At 45.4% G+C, this 20,766-nt stretch overlaps 1 protein-coding gene and 1 non-coding gene across 9 annotated transcripts in view; one reads left to right on the top strand and one right to left on the bottom strand.

Moving 5' to 3' along the window:
* The window catches only part of SERAC1 (serine active site containing 1), a 2,030,253-nt gene that overhangs the window by 23,196 nt on the left and 1,986,291 nt on the right, over positions 1-20,766 (bottom strand). The gene's annotated exons all lie outside the window — the stretch shown is intronic.
* On the top strand, positions 11,133-11,205 carry TRNAF-GAA (transfer RNA phenylalanine (anticodon GAA)). Its single transcript has one exon. It is a non-coding gene; the product is annotated as a tRNA-Phe (tRNA).

The raw sequence follows: 20,766 nt of genomic DNA, 5'->3' as shown, positions 1-20,766 counted from the left end.
TGGGGGTAAACCACTGTTTGGGCACACGTTGGGGCTCAGAAGTGAAGTAGTGACTTTGGAAATGCAGACTTTGATGGAATGGTCTGCGGGCGTCACGTTGCGTTTGCAGAGCCCCTGGTGTGCCTCAACAGTAGAAACCCCCCACAATTGACCCCATTTTAGAAACTAGACCCCCCAAGGAACTTATCTAGATATGTGGTGAGCACTTTGAACCCCCAAGTGCTTCACAGACGTTTACAACGCAGAGCTGTGAAAATAAAAAATAATTTTTCTTTCCTCAAAAATGATGTTTTAGCAAGCATTTTTTTATTTTCACAAGGGTAACAGGAGAAATTGGACCCCAGTAATTGTTGCGCAGTTTATCCTGAGTATGCTGGTACCCCATATGTGGGGGTAAACCACTGTTTGGGCACACGTCGGGGCTCGGAAGTGAGGGAGCACCATTTGACTTTTTGAATACAAGATTGGCTTGAATCAATGGTGGCGCCATGTTGCGTTTGGAGACCCCTGATGTGCCTAAACAGTGGAAACCCCTCAATTCTATCTCCAACACTAACCCCCCCACACCCCTAACCCTAATCCCAACTGTAGCCATAACCCTAATCACAACCCTAACTACAACCCTAATTCCAACCCTATGTGCCCACGTTGCGGATTCGTGTAAGATTTTTCAGCATCATTTTTGAAAAATCTGCGGGTAAAAGGCACTGCGTTTTACCTGCGGATTTTCCGCGGATTTCCAGTGTTTTTTGTGCGGATTTCACCTGCGGATCCCTATTGAGGAACAGGTGTAAAACGCTGCGGAATCCGCACAAAGAATTGACATGCTGCGGAAAATACAACGCAGCGTTTCCGCGTGGTATTTTCCGCACCATGGGCACAGCGGATTTGGTTTTCCATAGGTTTACATGGTACTGTAAACCTGATGGAACACTGCTGCGAATCCGCAGCAGCCAATCCGCTGCGGATCCACAGCCAAATCCGCACCGTGTGCACATAGCCTAATTCTAAAGGTATGTGCACACACTGCAGAAAACGCTGCGGATCCGCAGCAGTTTCCCATGAGTTTACAGTTCAATGTAAACCTATGGGAAACAAAAATCGCTGTACACATCGCTTCTTTCTGCGGATTCCGCAGCGGTTTTACAACTGCTCCAATAGAAAATCGCAGTTGTAAAACCGCAGTGAAAGGCGCAGAAAACAATGTGGTAAATCCGCGATAAATCCGCAGCGGTTTAGCACTGCGCATTTATCAAATCCGCAGCGGAAAAATCCGCAGAGGACCAGAATACGTGTGCACATACCGAAACCCTAACCCTAGCCCTAACCCTAGCCCTAACCCTAACCCTAGCCCTAACCCTACCACTAACCCTACCCCTAACCATAACCCTACCCCTAACCCTATTCTAACATTAGTGGAAAAAAAAAATTCTTTACATTAGTACATATGTATTAGTACATTAGTATTTCCAGCCATGGCCGATGATATTGCAGCATCGGCCATGGCTGGATTGTAATATTTCACCCGTTATAATGGGTGAAATATTACAAATCGCTCTGATTGGCAGTTTCACTTTCAACAGCCAATCAGAGCGATCGTAGCCACGGGGGGGGGTGAAGCCACCCCCCTGGGCTAAACTACCACTCCCCCTGTCCCTGCAGATCGGGTGAAATGGGATTTAACCCTTTCACCCGATCTGCAGGGACGCGATCTTTCCATGACGCCACATAGGCGTCATGGGTCGGATTGGCACCGACTTTCATGACGCCTATGTGGCGTCATGGGTCGGGAAGGGGTTAATGTGCAAATCAAGTTAGGCTTTTGGTGAACGAACAGTTATCGAACAGAAACTCAAACAGCCAAATTTTAAGCAAATTGTTTGAGTTCGTCGAACGACTCAAACACCGCCCAAAACAGCTCGAATTTAAAATTGGTGAACAGTTCGACTCGAATACCGCTCATCTCTACCCACAACCACCCCCAAAAAGGCACATACATTAGATGTGCCATTTCTGGCACTTTGTCTGGCTCTTCCTGCTTGCCCTGGTGCTTTGGAAGCAGGGTAATATTTTGAGGTGGATGTCAGCTTTGCAATGTCAGCTGACATCAAGTAATGGAGAGGTGTCTCTCAGACATCCACATTGCTAACCCATTAAGTAAAAAGTAATAAAGACACAGAAAAAAGTAATTTAATTAAATACAATACCGTTCAAAAGTTTAGGGTCACTTAGAAATGTCCTTATTTTTTAAAGAAAAGCACAGTTTTTTCCAATGAAGCTAACATTAAATGATTCAGAAATACACTTTGTACATTGTTAATGTGGTAAATGACTATTCTAACTGCAAACGTCTGGTTTGTAATGCAATATCTTTATAGGTGTATAGAGGCCCATTTCCAACAACCATCACTCTAGTGTTCTTATGGTACTTTGTGTTTACTAACTGTGTAAGAAGGCTAATGCATGGTTAGAATACCCTTGAAAACCCTTGTGCAGTATTTTAGCACAGCTGAAAACAGTTTGGCTAATTAGAGAACCTATAAACCTGACCTTCCTTTGAGCTAGTTGAGAATCTGGAGCATTACATTTGTTGGTTCCATTAAACTCTCAAAATGGCCAGAAAAAAATAACTTTCACGTGAAACTCGACAGTATATTCTTGTTCTTAGAAATGAAGGCTATTCCATGCGAGAAATTGCCAAGAAACTAAGGATTTCATACAACGGTGTGTACTACTACCTTCAGAGGAGAGCACAAACAGGCTCTAACCAGAGAAGAAAGACACGTGGAAGGCCCGCTGCACAACTGAGCAACAAGACAAGTACATTAGAGTCTGTAGTTTTAGAATTCGACACCTCACAGGTCCTCAACTGGCAACTTCATTAAATAGTACACACAAAACGCCAGTGTCAACTTCTACAGTAAAGAGGCGACTCCGGGATGCTGGCTTCTGGGCAGAGTGACAAAGAAAAAGCCATATCTGAGACTGGATAATAAGAGGAAAAGATTAATATGGGCAAAATAACACAGACTTTGGACAGAGGAAGATTGGTAAAAAGTGTTATGGACAGACAAATCCAAGTTTGAGATGTTTGGATCACGCAAAAGAACTTTTGTGAGATGCAGAACAACTGAAAAGATGCTGGGAGAATGCCTGACACCATCTGTCAAGCATGGTGGAGGTAATGTGATGGTCTGGGGTTGCTTTGCTGCTGGTAAAGTGGGAGATTTGTATAAGGTAAAAGGGATATTGAATAAGGAAAGCTATCACTCCATTTTGCAACGCCATGCAATATCCTGTGGACAGTGCTTGATTGGAGCCAATTTTATCCTACAACAGGACAATGACCCAAAGCACATCTCCAAATTATGCAAGAACTATTTAGGGAAGAAGCAGGCAGCTGGTATTCTATCTGTAATGGAGTGGCCAGTGAAGTCATCAGATCTCAACCCCATTGAGCTGTTGTGGGAGCAGCTTAACTGAATGGTACTCAAAAAGTGCCCATCAAGCCAAACCAACTCATGGGAGGGGCTTCTGAAAGCATGGGGTGAAACTTCTCCAGATTACCTCAGCAAATTAACTGCTAGAATGCCAAAGGTCTTCAATGCTGTAATTGCTGCAAAGGGAGCATTCTTTGACGAAAGCAAAGTTTGAAGGAGAAAATAATTATTTCAAATAAAAATCTTTTTTTCTAACCTTGTCAATATCTGGACTAGATTTTCAATTTATTTGGCAACTCATTTGATTAATAAAAGTTTGAGTTTTCATGGAAAATACAAAATTGTCTGGGTGGCCCTAAACTTTTGAATGGTAGTGTAAAACTCTCTGACAATTACCCTCTTTTCCCCTTCAATTAACATAAAAAAATCTAAATATTCCTCACCTGTCTGCCGTTAATCCATAAAGATGATGTCCAATGACAATCCCCAACTCTGCTACATCTGATTGCATTGTTGAGCGGTGACAGGAGTAATGTGACCACTCTGCCCAGCAACCAGATCACATTGTGCTTAGCGTTAGAATGCTTCTGTCTGAAACCCTGAAAAATGGCGTTCATGTGTATCCACGAACTGGTCCATTGACTTTATTGAAGCACATGAAGCCATTTTGTGCTGCCTAATCTCATTTCAAGCAGTCTCTAACTTGTTTAGGTGCAAGAGACACAAGTTAAGCGGGCACCATCCAACTCAATAAGAGGAGGGGAGGGGGGATCACCTGATGCATATCCATATAAGCCTACAACACACTAAGAAAAGTAAATGCATCATACAAATGGGATCACCACACCAATAGCTTTGATACAGAAAATATAACAATTTTTATTTAGACAACACCACACAAAAAACTGTAGTTTAAAAACAATTAAAAACTCCCATAAACAAAGATGGGGAGATAAGGGTCAGTACAATGCATGAGTTAAATGCTCAAAACACATAAACAATGACTAGTGTTGAGCATTCCGATACTGCAAGTATCGTGTATCGGCCGATACTTGCGGTATCGGAATTCAGATACCGAGATCCGATACTTTTGTGGTATCAGGTATCGGTATCGGATCCATAGGGATGTGTAAAATAAAGAATTAAAATAAAAAATATTGATATGCTCACCTCTCCGGCGGCCCCTGGACATCACGCTGGTAACCGGCCGGCTTCTTTGTTTAAAATGAGCGCCTTTAGGACCTGCAAATGACGTCGCGGGTTCTGATTGGTCGCGTGCCACTCATGTGACCGCCACGCGACCAATCAGAAGCCGCGACGTCATTCTCATTCACTAAACTCCTAATTCTAGGAATTAAGGACCTACGAATGACGTCGCGGCTTCTGATTGGTCGCGTGGCGGTCACATGGGCGGCACGCGACCAATCAGAACCCGCGACGTCATTCGCAGGTCCTAAAGGCGCTCATTTTAAACAAAGAAGCCTGCCGGTTACCAGCGTGAAGTCCAGGGGCCGCCGGAGAGGTGAATATATCAATATTTTTTATTTTAATTCTTTATTTTACACCTTAATATGGATCCCAGGGCCTGAAGGAGAGTTTCCTCTCCTTCAGACCCTGGGAACCATCAGAATACCTTCCGATACTTGGTGTCCCATTGACTTGTATTGGTATCGGATATCGGTATCGGCGATATCCGATATTTTTCGGGTATCGGCCGATACTATCCGATACCAATACTTTCAAGTATCGGACGGTATTGCTCAACACTAACAATGACTAGTCTATATCTACTATATAAAGCTGAATGTGTGTATGTGTGTGTGTGTATGTGTGTGTGTATGTCCGGGATTGGCATCTGCACCGTCGCAGCTACAGCCACAGCCACAAAATTTTGCACAGTCACACGTCTGGACCCCGAGAGCGTCATAGGCTATATTGTGAGGCGAAATTTTAACCCCGCGCGTTCCAATTCACCAAACAATTTTGCCCCTATCTACATAATGGGGAAAAAAGTGAAAGGAAAAGTGTTGGAAGCGTCGCAGTTACAGCAACAAAATTTTGCACAGTCACACGTCTGGACCCTGAGAGCGACCCTGAGAGCGTCATAGGCTACGTTGTGAGGTGAAATTTTAACCCCGCGCTTTCCAATTCAACAAACAATTTTGCCCCTATCTACATAATGGGGAAAAAAGTGAAAGGAAAAGTGTTGGAAGCGTCGCAGCTATAGCAACAAAATTTTGCACAGTCACACGTCTGGACCCTGAGAGCGTCATAGGCTACGTTGTGAGGTGAAATTTTAACCCCGCGCTTTCCAATTCACCAAACAATTTTGCCCCTATCTACATAATGGGGAAAAAAGTGAAAGGAAAAGTGTTGGAGGCGTCGCAGGTACAGCCACAAAATTTTGCACAGTCACACCCTGAGAGCGTCATAGGCTATGTTGTGAGGTGAAATTTTAACTCCGCGCTTTCCAATTCACCAAACTATTTTTCCCCTATCTACATAATGGGGAAAAGTGAAAGGAAAAGTGTTGGAGGCAAATTGACAGCTGCCACATGTGAACAAGGGGGACTTAAAGAATGAGAGCGATGGCGCCAAAGAGTATATACAGATCAGTTGCTAAGGTGGGGCCCCGACATGAGATACTCACCACACATGGGGATATGAACACACACACAAAATGCGCCACACACTACCACGTGCTTGAACACATATACCACCCTCAGCACACATTTCACCACACATACACCAACCTCGCCACATAAAAGTCGAAACACAAAAGTCGCCTCTCAAAACTCACCACGCGCAAAACTCGCCACATGCAAAAACTAGGCTCACGCAAAACTCGCCACAAGTGCAAAACTCACCTCATGGAAAACTCGCCACACGCAAAACTTGCACACGCGGAAAAATTGCCACATGCACAAAAATTGCTACACATGCAAAAGTTGCCTCACACAAAACTTGCACATACTCAAAAGGCACCAGACATAAAACTCACCACGCGCAAAACTCGCCATGCACAAAACTTGCTGCACACAACTTGCTACACTAACCTGTAAATGCAACTCGACACACAAAAAGTTGCTACACGCATGTTGCCACACAAAACTCATCTCACAAAAGTCTCTACATGCATGTTGCCACACATAACTCAACACACACAACTTGACAAACGAAACTCGCTCTAAAACACACACAAGTCTGGTATTAGCCTTCAAAAATAAAAATCTGATTAATAAGCAGACAAACTACAAGAGCAACAAATGTACCATATAGGAAATACAGCAGCTGTCAGTCACATGACCTGTCTATTATGTGTATGTGTGAGCTACTATATACTGCCAGGGGGAGGGCTTCCTGTTGGCTGGGGATTTATCAGGCTGCCAATTTATCTTACAAATACTGAGGTAAAAATACTGAGCAAATAACGTGTTAACGAGGTCTAATACAGGAGATCACACAGGTATATACTATATACAGGGGAGATGACACACAGATATATACTATATACAGGAGAGATGACACACAGGTATATACTATATAGAGGAGGAGATGACATACAGGTACATACTATATACAGGAGGAGATGACATACAGGTATATACTATATCCAGGAGGAGATGACACAGGTATATACTATATACAGGAGCAGATTACCTACAGGTATATACTATGTACAGGAGGAGATGACATACAGGTATATGCTATATATAGAAGATGACATACAGGTATATACTATATATAGGAGGAGATGACATACAGGTATATACTATATATAGGAGGAGATGACATACAGGTATATACTATATATAGGAGGAGATGACATACAGGTATATACTATATACAGGGGAGATGACACACAGCAGGTATATACTATATACAGAGGAGATGACATACAGGTATATACTATATACAGGAGATGACATGCAGGTGTATACTATATATAAGGGAGATGACAAACATGTATATACTGAGGTGAAAATGAGAGGTGTGAGGTGAAAATGAAAAGGTGTGAGTGCAAAATGAGAGGAGTGAGGGAAAATAGTGTAGTGATCGGAAAATGACAGATGTGAGGTTGAAATGACAAGTGTTAGGCGGGAATGAGAGGAGTGAGGGAGAAAATGAGAGGTGTGAGGGAGAAAATGAGAGATGTGAGGGGGAAAATTAAAGATGTGATTGGGAAAATGAGAGGCGTGATGGGAAAATAAGAGAAGTGACGTGCTATAACTAACCACAGATATTTACTATGCCCAGGCAACGCCGGGCTCTTCAGCTAGTTAAATATATAAATGCAATTCTCAGAGTGTGACCACATACAAAATGGTGCGGGTCAGGCAATATAAGCATGCTGTGTCTCCTGTTGGTACAACAATTCAGATATTGGGTCCTCTGAAGCGGCTCTTTGAGAGACTACCATACATTGCTTCTTTGATAGTGGTTAACCCTACAGAGCCCTTTGGACTTCCAGCTATTCCCATTGATTCATGGGTTGCTGCTATATGAGTATGTATGTCATTTGTATATCTAATATAATATTGGAATATTAAGGTTATCTGAATTGTTGTACTGACCCTTATCTCCCCATCTTTGTTTATGGGAGTTTTTAATTGTTTTTAAACTACAGTTTTTTGTGTGGTGTTGTCTAAATAAAAATTGTTATATTTTCTGTATCAAAGCTATTGGTGTGGTGATCCCATTTGTATGATGCATTTACTTTTCTTAGTGTGTTGTAGGCTTATATGGATATGCATCAGGTGATCCCCCTCCCTTCTCTTATTGAGTTGGATGGTGCCCGCTTAACTTCTGTCTCTTGTGCTTGTTATTTATAGCTGACTTCTTTTGTTGTTTTTTCTGAGTGGTGGCACATCTGTGAAGGGTATATAATGGATTTGAGTGCCAGGGAGGTAGCCTGGCGAAACCAGGGAACAGATACTTTTGGCCAATCTGAGGTTACACTGGAGGTGAATGCTCCAGGGGATGATGGATTTGAATCCCTCACGATGGAAATTATAAATTTACATAAGAACCTCACCAAGACATGGTGGAATATCAGAACTCTTGAGGAATACAAAAAACAAAATTTAGTACCCAGAGATCTACGGGTTCAGATATTCCCCGCTTGGGAGGTAGACATGGAATTTAAGGATATTTGGGAGAAGAGCTTGCACAAATGTTCATTCTTGCTTATTGATTTGTTAATTGACCATGACCATCGAGTATTATCCAGTCTAAAAGAAGAGATTAGGAGTAAGGAAGGGAAACTTGATTCTTTTGATTAAAAAGATATGGTGAATCCCTTTAAGGAACATTTGAAATTGGTTGTTGACCGATTTGAGAAAGATATTATTAAAGGCAAACGTGATAAATTTCAGAGGGATAAAACTGATTATGTTGAGAGTAAAGCCTTCAGATGGACTCACCAAGGGAATAAGAGAAGGACCTATAAGAGACAACAATCCAAGACCCCTAATAATGATATTGGAAACTCAGAGTTAGCCTCCAGTGATTTTTTATCAACCGACACCAGTGACCGCGAAAGCGGCACCGACGGCTGAGAAGGAAACACACTGGGTCGCAAAACAAGGAATGGACGTCACAAAGATTGGTCACCGAATTCCAAACGAGTGGAAATTCGGGTGAGTTGAACATTATCAACCTATCCTCCTATAGCTAGTGTTGAGCGATACCTTCTGATATTTGAAAGTATCGGTATCGGATTGTATCGGCTGATATCCGAAAAATATCGGATATCGCCGATACCGATATCCGATACCAATACAAATCAATGGGACACAAATATCGGAATGTATCCTGTAATGGTTCCCAGGGTCTGAAGGAGAGGAAACTCTCCTTCAGGCCCTGGGATCCATATTCATGTAAAAAATAAAGAATAAAAATAAAAAATATGGATATACTCACCCCTCCGACGGCCCCTGGCTATAAGCGGTGTAACCGGCAGCCTCTGTTCCTAAGAATGCAGGGTGAAGGACCTTCGATGATGTCGCGGCTTGTGATTGGTCACGTGACCGCTCATGTGACCGCTCACACGACCAATCACAAGCCGCGACGTCATCGGAGGTCCTTCACTCGCTCCTTCTTAGGAAGGGAGGCTGCCGCTTACAACCAGGGCGCGTCCAAGGGTGAGTATATCAATATTTTTTATTTTTATTCTTTATTTTACACATGAATATGAATCCCAATACCGATTCCCGATATCGCAAAAATATCAGAACTCGGTATCGGAATTCAGATACCGCAAATATCGGCCAATACCCGATACTTGCGGTATCGGAATGCTCAACACTACCTATAGCCTGTCGAGTTCTGAGAAAACCCTTCTGGCTAAAGGATTATCCTTTTCACCAATGAGTATGCTTGACAAGTTTGAATTGACGAAAGATCTATATTTGTTTTGTAGACAACTGACCTTTAAATTGCTTTACCAGAATCCATCCATCTACCATGGATGGTCTTACAGATTTGGATAGACAAGCTCTCCGGGATTTAATGGAGTTGTTGGATGAGAATGAACTCTACCAAGGTAAGCGAAAATTTACTGGCCGTCTACCATCACAGGCCACACCATCTTTTTCACTATTCCTGGCTATACAAATTTTCTTTGATAAAACCAGTAGAGATATTCAGAACTTGAGGGTTGATAGGCATCGTCAAAATAATTTGTCCAGGGATGAGAGACGGGCATTATTGAACTTAAGATCCAATGACCTTTTTGAAATCAAGGAGGCGGATAAGGGGGGCAACATAGTGCTGTGGCCTAAAGAAATGTATTGTATGGAAGCCAAACGACAATTAGGCAATGTCCAGCACTATGTTGTCCTACCCTCTGATCCAACAACTGTTTAAATCCAGTTTGGATAGATTACTTTCTAATGCTCACTCTCGGGGCATTAGTGATATAAAAGAACTTGATTTTCTTACAGTTAAATTTCCAGTGATTCCAACATTTTACATGCTCCCGAAAGTGCACAAATCGTTGTCCAATCCCCCGGGCAGACCCATTGTCTCGAGGATTGGTGGTTTGTATGAAAAATCATGCATTTACTTGGATTTCTTTCTACAGCCTATCGTCCTCAATCTGGAGTCTTATATATGGGATATTGGAAGTTCCGGACAATACCATCTTAGTAACATTTGACGTGGAAGCACTCTACATGAACATCAATCATGATTTAGGTATTTTAGCAGTATCTTTTTTCTTGGACAAATTTTCAACAGGGAACAGAAGACATGATTCATTCATCTTAGATTTACTAAGAATGATATTGGAGAGAAATTACTTTGTCTTTGACAGAGTTTTTTATAAACAGGTATCAGGTACCGCTATGGGGGCCAGGTGTGCGCCCTCATATGCGAACCTGTTTATGAGATGGTGGGAGGAGACACAGGTCAAGAATAACCAGCTATATTGCAACAATGTGAATGAATGGTTCCGATTTATTGACGACATTGTTGTCTTGTGGACAGGTTCAGCTGATGATTTGGAGAACTTTGTGAGCGAACTGAATAGTAATTGCTGGAATATCCGACTGACCTCTTATTTCTCCACCAGCTCTGTCGACTTCCTTGACTTGAAGATTATGATCCAGGACAATCGGATCTATACTACTCTTTTTCGGAAAAGTACAGCTACAAATAATTTATTACATTGTTGTACATTGTTTGTGTTTGGCCGAAATAGCTCAGTTGGGAGAGCGTTAGACTGAAGATCTAAAGGTCCCTGGTTCGATCCCGGGTTTCGGCAACATAATTTTTACTAACTATGTTACTATGAACAATATTGTATCATACAATTATTAGGTTCTGTAGAAGGACGTAGATCTGGGTATTTATTATGATGGAATATAGGCTGAACTGGATGGACAAATGTCTTTTTTCGGCCTTACTAACTATGTTACTATGTTACTATGTTACATTATTTGAGTTTCTATCCAAGTCATTTGCGGAATAGTATCCCGAAGGGTCAATTCCTACGTTTGAGGAGGAACTGTAGCCATCTGGTGGATTTACAAGATCAGTCAAGATTACTCACAGACCGATTCCGTGAACGAGGTTACCCACGGAGGATCATTTCAAGGGCTTCCTGCCAGAGTTCAAGGGAGGAGGCCCTAAGGCCACGGGTGAGATCGAGTATGAACACACCCAGCTTGATAACACAATTTAATAACCAATGGGGGGATGTTCGAAAGATATTGGAAGATAATTGGGGAATTTTGCTGAGTGATGGGAGGTTAAATTCAATGATTTCAAGTAAACCAAGGATGGTGGCGAAACGAGTAAGGAATCTTAAGAATAGCTGTCACGATTCACACCATGACCGTCACCCCTACGTCACGGGTCGGGGTGACTTTAGGCCAACAGACGGCTATCACATGTGCAGGGGGCGTATCTTAGTTATCCCTCCACTTCCCATTGTGATGAAAAAACACACACAAGGCTATTGACCTCTTAGTTTACAGCAGGGGCTTATTCTAGGTATCCCGCTGCTCTTCAATATACCACGAACTGCAGGGATTTATGTGTATCCCGCTTACAGTTCCACTTAACACTTGCAGCTCTCTGGCGCCCCCCTTACTCTCAGGTCAGATTAGGTACTGCACCCTGGGTAATTAGTCGCCAGACAGGCTGCCTGCTATGTACTGGCTATTGGGCACGCTGCAGCGATGCGATAAACTACTCCCACTCAGGCAGGAACAATAATTATTAAATAACAAAAGATGCAGCACTCACCAGATTCTTGCTGAAGATAGTGTCCTTTATTCGCTTAAAGCGATGTGAGACATTATGCGGAGAGGCGGCAGGAAAGAGGATTAGGTGCGGGGGAGAGGAGAAGGACTACGGCCGTTTCACGCAAAATGCGCTTCCACGGGGCGTGAAACGGCCGTAGTCCTTCTCCTCTCCCCCGCACCTAATCCTCTTTCCTGCCGCCTCTCCGCATAATGTCTCACATCGCTTTAAGCGAATAAAGGACACTATCTTCAGCAAGAATCTGGTGAGTGCTGCATCTTTTGTTATTTAACAAGTTGGAAAGTCTGTCTACTTTATATGCTAAGCACCACCCGGCATCTGCAAACACATAGACTGGTGGCTTGAAGTTTATGCAGAGACTTCTCCTATACTGTTACTGCCTGTGAAGATTAACACATCGAGTGCCGCTCAGTTCCTTTTCTGTGGGTCAGTGAACAATAATTATTAACGCTGCAGTCGCTACAACATCACCCAAAAGCCTGCACAAATGTATGCTGCCACCAGCTTCGATTAAACGAGTCCGAAGCTAACCCAACACAGTAGCGTAATTCCCTTCAGGAGACTTAGGGTACGTTTTTAGAGCATAGAGAAAGAACTAGTATTAAATAATATACCCCACAAAATTTAGGCAGTGCTCTATCAAAATAGTTTACAAAGATGTTACAAATGAGACAATTGCAAATATGTACAAGGTAATTATAACATAAAGGGATTACAGGAGAAAAGATAATACTCACATGTTCTAAGAGCATTGCAGGCAACCAGGCTAGTGGAGCTCCCATACGTCCCAGTTTATTGGACGTGCTCTGGGCTCTCCAGGAAAAAAAAGAAGACCCTGCTAGGAGCCTGCCAGAAACTTTAAAACCTGCAGCTAGTGACATCACAGAAAGGCTGGCTTATCCAGACCCTTCTCTCTCTACATTCTGAGTACTTCAACCATAAATTTGTCTACTTTCTATAACTTCGCTACAAAACATGTCATAGTCATAACAAACCCAGCATTCATCTCGGATTAACGTGGGCATTCTAATGAGATCAAATATGTCATATGTGTGATGCGTCATTACAGAGAAATCCTTACTTTTTTACCTGATGGAGTTAGAAGCCTGTGTTTAGAGTGATGGATAGATCCACCGAGGGAGAGTAAGAATATATATTTTCATGTTCTTAACTTAAATGGTTTGCCTAATATCTTACAAAAACAAAGCAAAGACCTCAGGGTTTCTAGGGACTTATAATCCAGTTCTAGCTGGTCACTTTCCACTGCAGGGATGCCGGTCGTAAATACCTTTGCTCTCAGTGCTAGAGGCAATAAAAACTCTCTTCCCCCATACCTTGGAAAGGAAAGCTCTTGGCTGAGTGAAAGGGAAGGGGGGCTTATTAGCCCACAGCCTGCTAGCAAGAAAAACTACTTATATGATATTTCATACCATATCGTGACACCTCCCCCTTTTGGTGTGCGCTACGGAGGCAGAACCTCGTGGTGCTCCTCCATGCGCACTTCAGCAGGTACACCCTGGTGGGACAGTCCATCTGCATTCCCATGCTCCCTGCCCGTTTTGTGTTCAATGGTGAAGTCAAACTGCTGAAGGGCAAGGCTCCAGCGTAGCAACCTGCCGTTGGTTCCACACATGGCGTTTAGCCAGCGCAGAGGATTGTGGTCGGTCGCCACAGTGAAGGGGCGACCGTACAAGTAGGGCTGCAAGCGCTGCAGGGCCCAGACTATGGCCAGGCACTCCTTCTCGATGGTGGAGTAGGCCACTTCCCTCGGCAAAAGTTTCCGGCTCAGGTATAACACGGGGTGCTCTTGGTCCTCCGAGTCAACCTGGCTGAGCACAGCACCGAGGCCAAACTCGCTGGCGTCGGTCTGCACCAAGAACGGTCGACTGCTGTCGACTGCTTTCAACACAGGGGCGTTGCACAGTGCTGTTTTCAACGCCTGGAAGGCCCCCTCACAGCCATCTGTCCAGTTGACAATGTGGGGTAGCTTCTTCCTGGTGAGGTCCGTCAAAGGTTTTGCCAGGCTACTGTAGTGCTGTACGAAGCTCCTATAGTACCCTGCAGTGCCCAGGAAGGACATCACCTGTTTCTTGGTAACGGGGGTGGGCCAGTTCACGATCGAGCCCACTTTCTCAGGCTCTGGCTTCAGGGTGTTTCCGCCTACCCGGTGCCCAAGGTAGTGAATCTCCCTCATGCCCATCTGGCACTTTCCCGGCTTGAGAGTCAGTCTTGCTTGGGGAATTCGCCTGAGCACCTCCTCGAGATGCTGCAGGTGTTCCTCCCAGGAGGAACTGAAGGTGGCAATGTCATCCAAGTACGCCACGGCGTACTTCTCCAGTCCCTGAAGCAGGAGGTTGACCATCTGCTGGAAAGTGGCAGGGGCATTCTTCATGCCAAAGGGCATGACCGTGGACTCGTACAGTCCAAAGAGTGTGATAAAGGCGGACTTCTCCTGCGCCTCGGGGCTCAGGGGAATCTGCCAGTATCCTCGACTCAGATCCATTATCGTCAGGTATTTTGCGCCAGCTAACTTCTCAAGCAGCTCCTCGATGCGCGGCATGGGGTGCGCGTCAGAGGCTGTAATGGCATTGAGCCCCCTGTAGTCCACGCAGAACCGGGTGGTCCGGTCCTTCTTTGGCACGAGAACTACAGGGGATGCCCACGCGCTCTTTGACCATCGAATCGCCCCCACCTGTAACATCTCATCGATCTCTTGGCGCATAATCTGCTGCACCTGGTCAGAGATTCGATGGGGTGTTCGCCTATTGTGAATTCTGCTTTTGAGCTCCCTCTGGTGGTAGCAGATGGTAATGCAGTTGTTCCTGGGCTGCAGTCTTGGACAGGTGTATCTGCTAATTGCAGTTCTGACTGGGGTATTTAGGCTTGCAGGACTCATTAGTCCTTGCCAGTTGTCAATGTTTTTTGGGATATGATGGATCTCTTTCTGGCTTCTCCTGCTTGGTTGCCATTTCAGCAAAGATAAGTGACTGTTTCTTTTTCTGTGGCACACAGGCTGTGTGCGTATTTTTGATTGTATTCCTGCTCTGAATGTAGGATTCGCTGGAGTTGCAGATTTACGCTCCTACGTCTTTAGTTAGATGTAGGAAGTTTTTGTATATTCTGTTGTGGATATTTTTGAAGGGTTTTAATACTGAACTCTGTCCTATCCTGTCCTATTTAGCTAGAGTGGCCTCTTGTGCTAAATCCAGTTTTTCTGCCTGTGTATGTTTTTTCCTCTCCAACTCACCGCCAATATTTGTGGGGGGCTGTCTATCCTTTGGGGTTCTGCTCTGAGGTAAGATAGTATTCCTATTTCCATCTTTAGGGGTAATTAGTCATCCGGCTGTGACGAGGTGTCTAGGATTGGTTAGGTACACTCCACGGCTACTTCTAGTTGTGGTGTTAAGATCAGGATTTGCGGTCAGTATAGTGACCACCTACTCCAGTGAAAGTTTTCATGTTGCTCCAAGGTCACCGGATCATAACAGTACAACTGGCCCATAATGAGTTAAATGCCTCTCAGAAGAAGGGAAGAAAGGTGTTGAGCCATTTTATTTTCTTCAGTCTGTTTTCTGTTCTCTTCCCTCTTAATCTCTGGGTGACTGAGGAGCTTTGTGCTAGCATGAATGTTCAGGAATTAGCTTCTCGTGTAGACCAGCTTGCTGCTAGGGTACAGGGCATTTCAGATTATATTGTTCAGACTCCTGCTTTAGAACCGAAGATTCTTACTCCTGATTTGTTTTCTGGTGACAGGTCCAAATTTTTGAGTTTTAAAAACAACTGTAAACTGTTTTTTTGCTCTGAGACCTCGATCCTCCGGTGATTCCATTCAGCGGGTAAAAATCTTAATCTCCCTGCTGCGTGGTGACACGCAGGATTGGGCGATTTCCCTGGAATCTGGGAATCCGGCTTTGTTTAATATAGACTCCTTTTTTCAGGCTTTGGGATTATTATATGATGAATAGTGTTGAGCGATACCTTCCGATATCGGAAAGTATCGGTATCGGATTGGATCGGCCGATATTCAAAAAATATCGGATATCGCCGATACCGATACCCGATCCCAATGCAAGTCAATGGGACCAAAATATCGGAATTAAAATAAACCCTTTCTTTCCTTGTAGGTTCATTCTACATGAAGTAAAACAACTAAGAATAATGCAGGATGTATTTGGGGAGGTGGTGGAGACATTAAAGGCATAGAGGTTTAGCCCAATCAAATAGAATAGCAGGAATTTTAATTTTTTTTTAAGACGTTCGGAGTTACAAAGATATTGACTATGTTATGATTTTTTTTATTTTGTCAGATATTGATGTTTCACTATTCCACGCCCTTCCCCTTTTTTTTTTTTTTTACTTTTCCCACACTTTCATCGTCATCATCATCAGCATCTTTGACATCAATTTTTTCTTCACCTTATTCATCTTCTTCATCTTCTACATTTTGTTTTTTTATTACATTCTTCATATTCATTTTCTTCAACTATTATTATTCTTCCTATTCTACTTCTTCATCATATTCTCATTTGTGACAGGCATTCCCGTAGTTGTTATCTATAAAAGTTTGAAGATTACACCTTCCGTTCTGCCTGTCACAAAAGTTACATTTGTCCGCGTTCAGTTTGGCCTGCAGCATCAGGCTTTTTCCAGGGAAACCACGAGGAGGAACGGACTCACCCCCATACACTGCTTAGTCTTCTTCTGCATATAATTTAGATAATATCTTTTGCTCTGATATTAAGTGTTATGCTTAATGTTCTTCTGCTCTTTGTTCTGCAGACTCTTGTTCTTCTGCTTCTCGGTCTTCCATGTCGTCGTCTCCAGGGTCGTCGTCTCCAGGGTCGTCGTCTCCGCCGTCGTCGTCGTCATCGGGGTGGTCTTCAGGGTCGTCGTCTCCAGGGTCGTCGTCATCTCAGTGGTTGTCGTCTCTGGTGTCGTCGTCATCTTAGGGGTGGTCTTCCGGGTCGTCGTCTTTAGGGTCTTGAACTTGGAAATGTAGCAGAAGGTACAAGAAGGCTGAGAAAATGCCGAGAACCAGCTGATGGAACTGGAACTCGGATGGCTACCCGAAGGTCCAAGAGCCAATGGAACTACCGAGGACCAGCTGACGTTACTGGAACCCGGTTACTAAGCAGGAGGTACCTGTGCTAAAAAGCACTGCCAAGGACCGCCTGACGTTGGCGGAACTCGGATACCCAGAAGGAGGCACCTAAGCCAAAGGCTCTGTCCGGAACCAGCTGACGTTACTGAAACCAGGATGGGGAGCAGAAGGTACAAGAGCAAAAGACACTGCCGAGAACCAGCTGACAGTACTGGAACCCGGATGGGTAGCCGAAGGTCCAAGAGCCAATGGAACTACCGAGGACCAGCTGACGTTACTGGAACCCGGTTACTAAGCAGGAAGTACCCATGCCTGAAAGCACTACCAAGGACCACCTGACGTTGGTGGAACTCGGATACCCAGAAGGAGGCACCTAAGCCAAAGGCTCTGCCCGGAACCAGCTGACGGTACTGGAACCAGGATGGGGAGCAGAAGTACAAGAGCAAAAGACACTGCCGAGAACCAGCTGACGGTACTGGAACCCGGATGCGTTGGCCAAATGTGCAAGAGCTAATGGCACGACCAAGGACCAGCTGACGGTACTGGAACATGGTTACAAAGCTGTAGGTACCCGCGCTTAAAAGCACTACCAAGGACCGCCTGGCATTGGCGGAACTCAGATACCCAGAAGGAGGCACCTAAGCCAAAGGCTCTGCCCGGAACCAGCTGACGGTGCTGGAACCAGGATGTGGACCAGAAGGTCCACAGGAGAGGAGAGAACAGCTAGGCCGCGAGGCTGCCGCAGTTACCGAACACCAACAGTCCTACAGGGGGAGCTTGGCCTACTGACACTACAGAACCAGCCTTGATTGCCAATTCCCGCAGCCCACATAGGAAGCTCCTAAACTTGAGGCACCATGGAGTTGGCTAACTCGACCGCAACACGACGGGGCAACGTATAGGCGTCTAAGTGACCTTGACACTACCCGGAACCAGCTGACGGTGCTGGACCCAGGCTGGGCACGAGGGAGTACCCGTGACAAAGACACTGCCGTGAACAAGCTGATGGTACTGGAACCCGGATGCGTTGGCCAAGTATGCAAGAGCCAATGGCATGACCAAAGACCAGCTGATGGTGCTGGAACCCGGTTACTAAGCAGGAGGTACCCATGCTAAAAAGCACTACCAAGGACCGCCTGACGTTGGCGGAACTCGGATAGCCAGAAGGAGGCACCTAAGCTAAAGGCTCTGCCCGGAACCAGCTGACGGTGCTGGAACCAGGATGTGGACCAGAAGGTCCACAGGAGAGGAGAGAACAGCTAGGCCGCGAGGCTGCCGCAGTTACCGAACACCAACAGTCCTACAGGGGGAGCTTGGCCTACTGGCACTACAGAACCAGCCTTGATTGCCAATTCCCGCAGCCCACATAGGAAGCTCCTAAACTGGAGGCACCATGGAGTAGGCTAACCCGACCGCAACACGATGGGGCAACGTATAGGCGTCTAAGTGACCTTGACACTACCCGGAACCAGCTGACGGTGCTGGACCCAGGCTGGGCACGAGGGAGTACCCGTGACAAAGACACTGCCGAGAACCAGCTGACGGTGCTGGAACCCGGATGCGTTGGCCAAGTATGCAAGAGCCAATGGCACCGAGGACCAGCTGATGGTGCTGGAACCCGGTTACTAAGCAGGAGGTACCCATGCTAAAAAGCACTACCAAGGACCGCCTGACGTTGGCAGAACTCGGATACCCAGAAGGAGGCACATAAGCCAAAGGCTCTGTCCGGAACCAGCTGACGGTGCTGGAACCAGGATGTGGACCAGAAGGTCCACAGGAGAGGAGAGAACAGCTAGGCCGTGAGGCTGCCGCAGTTACCAAACACCAACAGTCCTACAGGGGGAGCTTGGCCTACTGGCACTACAGAACCAGCCTTGATTGCCAATTCCCGCAGCCCACATAGGAAGCTCCTAAACTGGAGGCACCATGGAGTTGGCTAACCCGACCGCAACACGACGGGACAACATATAGGTGTGTAAGTGACCTTGACACTACCCGGAACCAGCTGACGGTGCTGGAACCAGGCTGGGCAGGAGGGAGTACCCGTGACAAAGACACTGCCGAGAACCAGCTGACGGTGCTGGAACCCGGATGCGTTGCCTATTCAAGATTGTCTTCCTAGAGCCCCAACTAGCGGTGTTGGAGCAAAGGGTAAGCAGGGGGAGCAGAGTGTAGGCCGAAGCCTGCACTGGAGGCAGCTTTGTGTCTGCGTTGCGTTTGCAGGACACGTTGCAGGCTACACAGCGGGGGAACAGCTGGCGTTGCTGATCCCCACTGACACAGTGGCGGTTGTTTTTCTCTGTACAGCCTGCACTTCCAGGCACCAACTGGCGGTGTTGGAGCCCAGGGTCTGCAAGAGGAGCAGAGTGTAGGCCGAAGCCTAATTGAACCAATTTCAAAGGTAACCTTTAACCCACCCTCAGGTGTTACAAAGTAGAAGAGCCACACCTTGTGTATCAGTAATGCTCCACAAGTGAAAAGTTGCTCTTTAAATTTTGCTCATTGCACACGCTGAATGAAAGATGTACACAATTTTGCCCATTACACAGTAAAACTGTATTGGAGGCGTGACTTGTCTTTTTAAGGAGACGCAGCACAGGTGTCCAAAATAACGCCTTGGTGCTGGACGCATCCTCCTGAGCGTCGTTATTTGCTGTACAGGAGTCTGCGCTCTTGTGTTATCCCTTGGCCATGCCCTGTTAGCGCTGCCCTTCTTATGACCTCATTTCATGTTGGCCGGTGCGGTTAACGATGGCCATGAATCCCAGACCCACAGTGTCTTTTCATAAAGTCACAGTGCGGGGCTGGGATTCGTGGCCTTGTGCAGTAAATATGTTCGCTGCTCACACATGTCCTTACACCTGCTTCAGACTGGACGGCCTCAGCTGATCCCTTATCGCATGCCACGGCCATGAGGCCGCACAGTCTGAAGAAGGCGGAAGGAGGGGAGTGAAGACAGGCGAAGATATGCACTGCTCGTGCCCATCAATCACACCCTCGCAGTCAAAATAAGTAAGACAATGAGGGGCGTTGTGTCGGGCAGGGCGGACGCACAGGCACAGGCAGCCAACCAACGATGTCAGAAGACGGCCAGCGTTACCAATGGGGGTGCTGCGTGTCATTTGAAAAGGAAAGTCACACCTCAGGGACAGTGTAATGGTTTCTAATGAGACACATTTTGTACGTGTTGAGTTCGACGTGGGCAAGGAGAAAAAGTCAGCCACCTTGTACAAATGCAGCATTACTGCTGTACAAGGTGGCTATTATTATTATTATTATTTATTGTTATAGCGCCATTTATTCCATGGCGCTTTACATGTGAGGAGGGGTATACATAATAAAAACAAGTACAATAATCTTAAACAATACAAGTCATAACTGGTACAGGAGGAATGAGGACCCTGCCCACGAAGGCTCACAATCTACAAGGGATGGGTGAGAATACAGTAGGTGAGG

The sequence above is a fragment of the Ranitomeya imitator genome, chromosome 5 (genome assembly GCF_032444005.1).
Source record: "Ranitomeya imitator isolate aRanImi1 chromosome 5, aRanImi1.pri, whole genome shotgun sequence".
Taxonomy (NCBI): Eukaryota; Metazoa; Chordata; class Amphibia; order Anura; family Dendrobatidae; genus Ranitomeya; species Ranitomeya imitator.
This window is presented reverse-complemented; position numbering and strand designations above follow the sequence as displayed.